Genomic DNA, 10,302 nt, shown 5'->3' on the forward strand with positions numbered 1-10,302 from the left:
AACAAAAATAAATCAATAGTTTATTACAATACTTCAATTTCAAAATAAGGATAGGAAAAAAGTGAACAATAAGTGTGTTTGCCATGCGTCTTTCAATATTTCCCAAGAATATATCTTTTTCTGGCCACCACCTGCCTCGACGTCAGACTTTTTCGAGATTTTCGCTAAAAATACGAAACAAGACAAAATTGATGGATGGGAATCATACATGCTACAATTCACTTTTACTGCGAACATTGGAATGAGCTAAAGCAATTTGCTAGGAGGAAAAATTGAGTCAAATGATGTTTCAAAATCTGGACGGGAAAAGTTTTACTGAATTGTATGGCTAATGGCAAATACATGTTTATATTGATAAGGTAAATATACGGTTCCTGAACTTCGCTGAAAAAGCTGAAACACTGAAAAGCTGAAACGCTGAAATAAAAACGCTGAAATTTCAGGGAATTTCCGAAAACCGCCGAAATTTCAGGGAATTCCCGAAAAACGCTGAAATCGTGCTAGGTACCGACAATACACGTTTTGAAATGTTTTCCGGGCCGGTGTCCGCTGACGAGTCCTGAACCGTGTTTTATGCTCTACCTTCGGTTACAGAGACATGCCCGAAGGTCGTCGTCATGATCGACTTGATCGATTGCGGATTGCGTGGATTGTTAGATGTGTTTTTTGCCATAGTTTTATGTGCATATACCGGTACGATCTAACAATGAAGTTATCACTTCATTTGAATAAATTCTTAATCACAGTAATATTAATTCACAATATTTTTTCTTATGTTTGGTGATTTCTTGCAACTTATCATTGCCAAGTCTCATACAAGTAGTAGCTGAATGAAAGTACAGTTGAAAGTACAGTTGGGTTATCAGGCTGAACCTGATAACCCAAATTAAGTGCTAGCATGGAACTAATGATTATTTTGATTCTATTTTCGGTGTCATTGAAATTCGTTAATAAAGGTTCAACCGTCATAGTATACTGTACTTAGCATTGCTACAATTGGGTGCCATATTTCTACAATTTCTACAAGGAGGAAGGAATCTTTAAGTGTCTTTGTTCCCGGGTAGGGTACGGGGTAAAACCTGGTTTACTTTCTCTTTCGACTTGCCGGAGACTACTATCTGCAATGTATTGCATGCTTTGATGTGTCTGGCCTATAGGAGTCGAACGATATTTTTTTCCCATACACAGGCATGGCTTTAGTGTAGATGAAGGCTAGGCACTGCACATTGTGGATTGACTGGAACTCTTAACTCACAAAATTAAACGAGTCAACAAGAAAGATCCAATAATTGGACATTTGTCTAACTATATTATTTAACAGCTTGAAATAATACATAACACATTCTGCAAGAGTATACAAAGGAAATCAGTTCTTACATTATATCAGAATCAATAGTTCGCTTAACTAGAATTCTGGTTCCATTGCTTCATATTCTAATGAAATCCACTAGTATACCTTAGAATATCGCTTAGCTTAAGACTAAAAATTTGGTACCAGGAAACGGGGAAGAAAAGTGGGTGTACTGTTCATCCGCAATTGACTTATGTCTCTCTGGTTGAATCAAGTTATAATTGAAATAGCATTCGAATAGCCATTTTATTTTTAAAAATTGTGTCATTCAGCTATCCTGCTGCAAATTTCGCAGTTGAAGTTTACTGGTGCCATCTGATTTCTCAGTATCTCAAAAAATTTGCACATTCTAAGCCTGAATCTAAAAATAGAAAAAGGTGCATTTTAGTCGGATATAAAAGAATAGTGGCTAATACACCCTGGACTATATAGCCTGTGGGGTGGGCCTAGTTTGAAAGCACTGAGGTCCGAGAGAACAGCACTTAGTAAATAAATACTGAAATTAAACTTACAAAACACCCAGTACTTGAGATGATGTACTTGACAAGAAGTGTCACCAGCTAAGCAAATCAACTTTGTCTATGACTCCTCCTTTTATAGATTCAGTAGTAGTCTAAAAATAAGAATCGGTACATTTTTCTAACAGTTGGTATGTCATTTCTTCAAAAAAACTAATTATTATCACGCCACAGCAAATAAATTATTCACAGTTGTTGAATGGTTAGCCCGATTTAGATTAATTGGTTGACGCTAATCAGTATGACCCATACGTAGGGGCCTACTGCATGCCATTGGCGTCAATCCATTCCATTCCATTCCACAGTGAATTAAAAAGAAATTTAGTTAGATCCCTTTTGTCCAAAAGCTGCATCATTTATATAACTAGCTGTCAAATTTAATTTACCTCCTTCAGAGAATACCATAGTGACATAGTCCGTCGCCCATCAACGTGTTGACAAAAGAAAAGTTGCTCCATGTTTTATACATGAACGTTCAAATAAGATATTTTGCGTCTTGCAGGGAATATTGAGCATAGTGTTTAAGTTGGCTTGCACGGATTGTGAATGGGTTTTCCTCATTATGCTGCCTGTATGCATTAAAAATCCGGATTTCAAGCGAATTAATTTGTCCAACAAGTGGCCCTCTAAAAGTATACTCCACACATACTGTCCATGCGTGTCTCTGTAACCGAAGGTAGAGACTAAAACACGGTTCAGGACTCGGCAGCGGACACAGGCCCGGAAAATATTTCAAAACGTGTATTGTTGGTACCTAGCACGATTTCAGCGTTTTTCGGGAATTCCCTGAAATTTCGGCGTTTTTCGGAAATTCCCTGAAATTTCAGCGTTTTTATTTCAGCGTTTCAGCGTTTCAGTGATTCAGCTTTTTCAGCGAAGTTCAGGAACCGGGTAAATATATGTATAAAAGGTTGTATACCAACTTGAATTGAAGGATTAATGCAATAGGTCTCTTATTCTAAAAGACGAGTGAGCCATACTTACTAGATTGGTCATGTGAATCAACATCAAATTTAGAACTATGATCCATTTTTAGTTTTCAATCAAAGAGCAACCTATGAAATAAAGTACATATTTTTCTGATAACAACCTGGAATATATTAAAATAAATCTGAGGAATTCACCAAATTTCTGTATCGAACCCCTAATATATAACCTATAGATTGATACTTACATACGACAAATTGACGAAGAAACTTCATTTGACAGTATACAAACTCGCGGACAAACTCCCAAAATGAATCATGTCCTATTCACCTAGAGTCAAACAAAATACAACTAAAAAATTCACAATACAGATTTCGGTTTCGAATCCTTCAAATAGCTGTTTACTTACATGAAACGAATTATCAAACTACTTCTGCCGACAGCATACCAACTCGCTGACAAACCCCCAAAATGAAACGTGTCATGATAAACATCTGGAATTAAACGTAATAAAGCTACAAAATTTACAAAATTTCGGTTTCGAATCCCTCAAATAGCCTTACACCTACAAATGATGGTTTATCAAACAACTATGAACTCCCACAACGCCACATGTCTTTGATAATCTACAGTGAAAACCTGGAATTAAATGAAATAAATCTTAAAATTCCGATTTGAACCCAACGTAAACCCTCTCTCTACTTGTAGGCCTAAGTTCTTGAAATAGGATAAATAATGTTATGATGAAAGAGGCATAATGGTTCGGAAAAAATTGAATTCAATATGGCTCTTGGCCCGGCAAAGTTTGCTTTTGAAATATCCTTTTGATTAGGCCTAGTTACACATTTTAAAAGCAAATGACATTTTGCATCAAACTAAAAGCGGCTTTGTTGAGGAAAAGATTCGTTTGAGTCGTAAAATTTATAGCCTAGAACCAATTTCTTCGTCAAAGTGTGATGCACAATTTTGACTGGGTCTTTTTTCCACTTGGTAGTGGACAGAAAATTTGAATAGGATTAAATAATAGAATAATCTTTCTTAGGTTTCATGATAAATGTGGCAGGCAGTTAATCGTTGTTTCGGGCTTAGTTCGCGTTCTCGTGTTGCCAGCTAGTAGCGCCACTCGTGGCTTACTCTTTTAGATTAACTAAATTGGCCTTTGGTCAATTCACTTTACACTTCCGTGTACTACAGATGTGTGTAATTAGTCATTGAATAAATAAACAGTATTATTATTTCTAATCCGCATATTTTATTTATTCAGGTGAGTGGCGATCTTTCTCTTTATTCGTTGTAATATTGTTCGGCCTTTGCACTGCTTTTGTAGGGTCATTTAGATGTATTAATTGCGATCTCAGCTGATCTGAGGTTTGATTGTGCTTAACCGGAAGTTGTGGGTTTGGGCGCGAATATTGGTTAGTCTGTGTTCTGTGAAATATAAGCGTATAAATGAAAGTGTTCTGTCATGGGGTAGGATTTACTTTATGTGTGTATTTATTGGCCTTTAGTCAATTCACTTTACACTTCCGTGTACTACGGATGTGTGTAATTCGTCATTGAATAAATAAACAGTATTATTATTTATAATCCGCATATTTTATTTATTCAGAATTTACTTTATCCTGGACGGTGAATCGACTGTACTGGTCGCTGCTATCAACGCTGCAACTCTGAGAAAAGGACGTCAGAGAGGACTCCGGGTCGCGATTTCCGTCTTAAGTTCCGTCGTGCGTGAGGATCCCTTTATCCCCGATGAACCGAATCCGCATAAGCTATACTTAAGCCAAATTAATAAAGTATCGCTATCACATAAAGATGCAGCATTAACTTAGATTAATGCTTATCTTTTACAATTAGGCTTATGTTTCAAAGGAAAACGCCCACAGTACCTATGCTTTGTAATTATTACCAATTGAAAACAGTATCATTCGATACGCTTCTACCATTTGTACCCTCATCACTTATTCTTACGACACAGGGTGGACAAGTGATAGATATGCAACGTGAAAATGTGTTAAATGATGAAAGTATGGTAGAACCTAATACTTCTCTACAAGTCCCTAGCACTTCTGCCCTTACAGAATGTCACTTGCCAACTGCTGAGCAAGATAACTCAAAAAATGAGGGGAAAGAGCTTCGTCGTCAAAGTCATCCAGGACTCATCATAAGAAGTAAACGCATATTTGTCATAAACAGTGCCGCATTTGTCTTAATCAGTTATTAGTTATCATGCATTTCTTTTCTGTGTTGATAAAATAAGCAAACCCTTGTATGCTGTATTAATTGTTTGAGTTAGCTTTGGGATCAGGCTGGTCGTTTAGGCAGTCTTTAAATCTGCTTTGTCACAGATACAATTTGTTTTCGTGGGCATAATAATATTAAATGCATTTATTACCTGTATTGATAATAATCAACAACTGCATGAATATGCTATAACAGGTTGAACTATTTGAGTTAACTTTGATATCAGGCTGTTGGATGGCTTATGTAGTCTTTAAATCTGTTTTGTCAGATATAATTTGTATTCATTGGTGTAATTTTAAAAGCATTTATTATCGGTGTTCGAAATAATAACAACTGCATGCATATGCTATAATATGCATATGGTATTTGTGTTCACTTTGATATTAGGCTTTTAGTTTAGTGTTTAAAACCTGGTTCATCATGCTTACAGTTTGTATAGGTGTCAAAAAATTATTAAATGGTAAAGTAATGCATTTATTTTCAATAACCTCATATGTTGTAATAACTACTTAAGTTTATTTCGATTTTGGGCTGCTGAATTAAACAATATTAAATCAGTGAAAACATGGTTTATTACATAAACAATTTGATTAGGTGTCTAATGTTTATGATGTATATAATGCATTCATTTCAAGCAGGGTTGAAAAAGTCAACCTCATGTGCTGCAATAAGCTAAACTGTATTTAGTTTGTTAGATTTTAGACTGACTGTTGGATAAAACAGTCTTTGAAACATGGTTTAAGACACTTACGGTACATTTTAATTAGGTGTCTGATTAACGTAATGGCTGCAATAAGCTAAACTGTTTTAGTTTGTTAGATTTTAGACTGACTGTTGGATAAAACAGTCTTTGAAACATGGTTTAAGACACTTTCGGTACATTTTAATTAGGTGTCTAATGTTCAAATTAAGAAATTACGAAATACGATACGAAATTACGAAACTACGAAATGGAAATATTTTTGCCAGTTGTGCTAAAATACGAACCGAAATACGAAACGAAATGGTCACATTTCAAACACACGTCCATACTATGGTCAATATTGTAGCGTATTTTACAATACGACTTACGCGAGGTATTTTGAATGAAATCAGAAGATTTGGAATTTATAATTGATACGACTTACGTGAAAATACGACTTATAAAGTACGAGTTATAAGCATTATTTTATAAGGTTTAAAGAAGAAAAAAATTGGGACCAAAATAATTATACGAGAGATGTGATGATACGACTAATTCGATGACGACTTATGCGGGGTTGACTGTAGCAGAAAGGAAAGGCAAGCGCTTCACGCGACACCGAGCTCGTAACCGCGATAGGATTATCCCGTTCTTGGACACGGGCCGACATATCTGAACCTGTCTAGTATCGATCATTTAGCACAGAAAAAATTAATGTACAGGGTAGATTAGCGGCCGGTCGGGTCAACTTTTAAGCTCCTCAGCAGAGGAGAAACGAGGTATCAATTTTTTAGCCTAAATACTGCAGGATATATTTTAAGGCACACTTCGTTCTCTAACCCGTAATTTATTAATCGCTACCTTCCAGTTGTATATGAGCATGCGCAGATCATTCTCCCTGATGGCATCGCTAAACTCAGTTGCGGCACGGAACCCTGCCACACTAGACCGGGTGCGCATGTTTAAGCCAGCTCCACGAATCCGGTGCTATAGCGCAAAAAATTACAAAATTTTCGTTTCGTATTACATTTTATACTTTAGCAGGACCCGCGAAAAAATGACCATTTCGTTTCGTAGTTAAGCATTTCGTATAGTATTTCGTTTCGTACTTAAGCATTTCTTAATTTCGTTTTGCATTTCGTAATTTCGTTTCATATTTCGTAATTTCGTTGCATATTTCTTAATTTCGTAGTTTCGTACTTTAGAAGTACCCTGTATATAATGCATTCATTTGCAGGGTTGAAAAACGTCCACCCCATGTGCTGCAATAAGCTAAACTGTTTTTAGTTTGTTGGATATTAGGCTGTTGGTTAAACAGTTTGAAACATGGTTTAACACACATTCGGTATGTTGATAACGTTCCGAGTTGATAGAAAATCAAGATAGACCAAACACACACAGAATTTCAGGATCAGCCATTTTATTACTCGCCACACACAGCGCCCTCTATATTATTTGCACTATTTACTGATATAAACCGATAATACTAACACATCAACATCCTTCCTTTTTGGTAAAAAAAAAAAAAAAAAAAAAAACAAAAATTGTATGAATCCTACACTAAAACTCTAATTCTAAATCAAGCTATTGAGTCACTATAAGTGCATTGATTTTACCATCAAAAATTAACGTAAGATGCTATTATGAAATTACAGGTTTGAACTAAACTTTTCCTTACTCAACTAGTAGTAGCAAGTTATTGTAATTATAGCATGCATATTAAAGTCACTAATTTCGTACATAGTCCTTTAAATAGGTTGGTGGTCTCGTTGTTCTCCGAGGACGTTCTACACGAATCGGCGATTCATCCGCATTTGCAATTGGATTTTCTGCAAACGATTGAGGTTGAACGGAAACGGACGCTTCAGTAACCACCTGCGAATCAGGTACATGAGGCACACTTTCGGGTTGATCACCCATCTGGGTTTCGATCTGCGTCGGTCTCAGATGAATGCGGTTTCGACGGTATGTGCCCCCGTTATCTCCACGAATACGATAGGTGCGGTTATCCAAGGACGCTTCTCGCGGTGTTCGAAATATACACGTTCACCGGCTGCGATTTTTCGCAAATCTCGTGATTTTCGGTTTATGCAACGCTCAACGGTTTCCTTACGTCTCAGACGTTTTTCGGTAACGTCTGACGGGCGATTTACGTGTTTCTGCATCGGGATAAATGAGCGTGTTTTCCGCCCAAACATTAATTCAGTCGGACTTACACCTGTATCTTGGCGCGGCGTATTGCGAAGCTCGAGTAACGCCTGCATTAGGTCAGTACCACTTCGCATTGATTTAATGATCAGGTGTTTCACGATTTTTACTGCAGATTCCGCTTTTCCATTGGCACTGTGGTGGAACGGAGATGCCTCGATGTGGTTTATTCCCCACTTATCCAAGAATACCTTGAACTCTTCGCTGACGAACTGAGGACCCGGATCGGTCACAATTTGTTTCGGAATCCCATAACACGCAAACTGCTTTTTGAGCACTGCAATGCATTTGGTGGAGACAGTTGAAGTCATACGCTCGACTTAAATCCAACTCGAGAAATAATCCACCGTAACTAAGTAGTTGGTTCCGCTGATTTCAAACAAATCGCACGCAATCTTTTCAAATGGTTCGTTACCATGTGGATGAGAGCGTAACGTTTCTCTCTGATTTCTCGGTTTCAAATCCTGGCATGGCTCGCAAGAGTCGGCCATCTGTTTGATTTCGCTCGACATGCCGGGCCAGAATATGATATGTCGCGCTCGACGAATCATACTATCATATCCAAGATGGGCGGCATGTAATCTGGTTTTCATATTTTGACGCAACGACTTGGGAATGACCATCGCTTCCCCTTTTACCAGAATTCCTGTAGTGCTATCATAGCTTAGCACATCACGCATGTCGTAGTACGGTCGAATATCACACGGTACATCGGTTTTCATAGCGGGCCAGCCATTAGCTATAAACGATTTTAGTTTCTGTAACGTTTCATCACGTTCAGTGGCGGCTGCCACTTCAGTTATTCGAGCGTCAGGTATTGACGGAAAGTAAGAAACGTTCATCACTCGCGGTCGATCATCGATTTTATCGAGATGTGCCCGACTAAGCGTATCTGCGAGCACAAGCGATTTTCCTTCACAGAAAACAAACGTGATGTCGTATCTATGTATACGCATCAGTAATGTCTGGAGCCTCTTCGGAACCTGGCTCAGAGGTTTCTTTAATATCGACGCAAGCGGTTTATGGTCGTTTTGTACGATTACCTCGCGACCATAAGTGTATTGGTCGAAGCGTTCAAGACCAAAAACTACGGCGTTCAGCTCCAACTCAATTTGTGCCCAGTTCCGTTCTGAACTGGTCAGTGTACGTGACGCATATTCGATGGGTCGGCCATCTTGAAGCAGTACAGCTCCGATACCAGTACGCGAACTGTCGGCCTGCAATACGAGTTCTTTTTTGAATCGTAGTAAACCAATACAGGAGTCGACGATAACTTCTGTTTTACTAAGCGGAGCGCTTTCTCGCAGTCATCGGACCATCTAAATGGTTCATCTTTGCGCGTAAGTGTGCGTATCGGCTCGAGATCAGTCGATAAATTTGGCAAGAACTTAGCCAAATACTGGATCATACCGCACAGTCGTTTCACGGCATGAATATCTGTCGGACGAGGCATATTTACGATTGCGTCAATCTTAGAATGATCAGCCTTGACTCCTGCTGCCGAGAAAACATGACCATGAAACTGAATCTCCGGCTTCCTAATGTCTTTCTTCCCAGATTCCTGGTCATTCAGTACGATATTGCGCTCATCACAACGTTTATACAACTTCGAGAGCTTCTGATCATGATCACGATCAGCTGCATCTTTTGTGTCCCCGCATCCGGCCACAATGATATCATCGGCTATTGCGAATGTTCCATCAAGACCCTCTAATGCCATATTTAACATTCTGCTGAATATCTCACTACTGACTTTGAGACCAAACGGTAAACGGGTCCACCGAAATCTTCCGAAAGGAGTGATCATAGTCGTCAGCTTCGAACTATTCTCATCCAATCTGACATGCCAGTACGCCTCTTTTACGTCGAGTTTGCTGAAGACTTTCGCATTACTCAGCATCGGCAATACATCTTCGATAGTTACAAGTTTTCGATGCTCGCGCATGAGTGCTTCATTCAGTGGTTGCGGGTCGATGCAGATTCTGATTCTTCCGGATTTTTTTTTCACGACTGCCATTTGAGATACCCACGGAGTTGGTTCAATGACTGGAATCAATATACCACGTTTGACAAGAGTGTCTAATTCGCGTTTGACATCATCTTTAACCGCAATCGGTAAATTACGACATGGAAGGACCTGTGGTTGCACAGTCGGATTAACGGTCAATGTCACTTCACCGAGATCGCCTAATGCAGATTTTGCGATTACCTTGGCTATAAATCGATCGTTGTGAACTGTTATAAGTTTCATATCACGCAGTGCGTTAAGACCCAGTAGACACGAGAACTTATTCTCAACAACAATGAACTGAATACAGTTGGTCTCATTAGTGCGCGGATTTAGTACATTCAATTTCGTTTCGCCAAGCGGA

The sequence above is a fragment of the Tubulanus polymorphus genome, chromosome 11 (genome assembly GCF_964204645.1).
Source record: "Tubulanus polymorphus chromosome 11, tnTubPoly1.2, whole genome shotgun sequence".
Taxonomy (NCBI): Eukaryota; Metazoa; Nemertea; class Palaeonemertea; order Tubulaniformes; family Tubulanidae; genus Tubulanus; species Tubulanus polymorphus.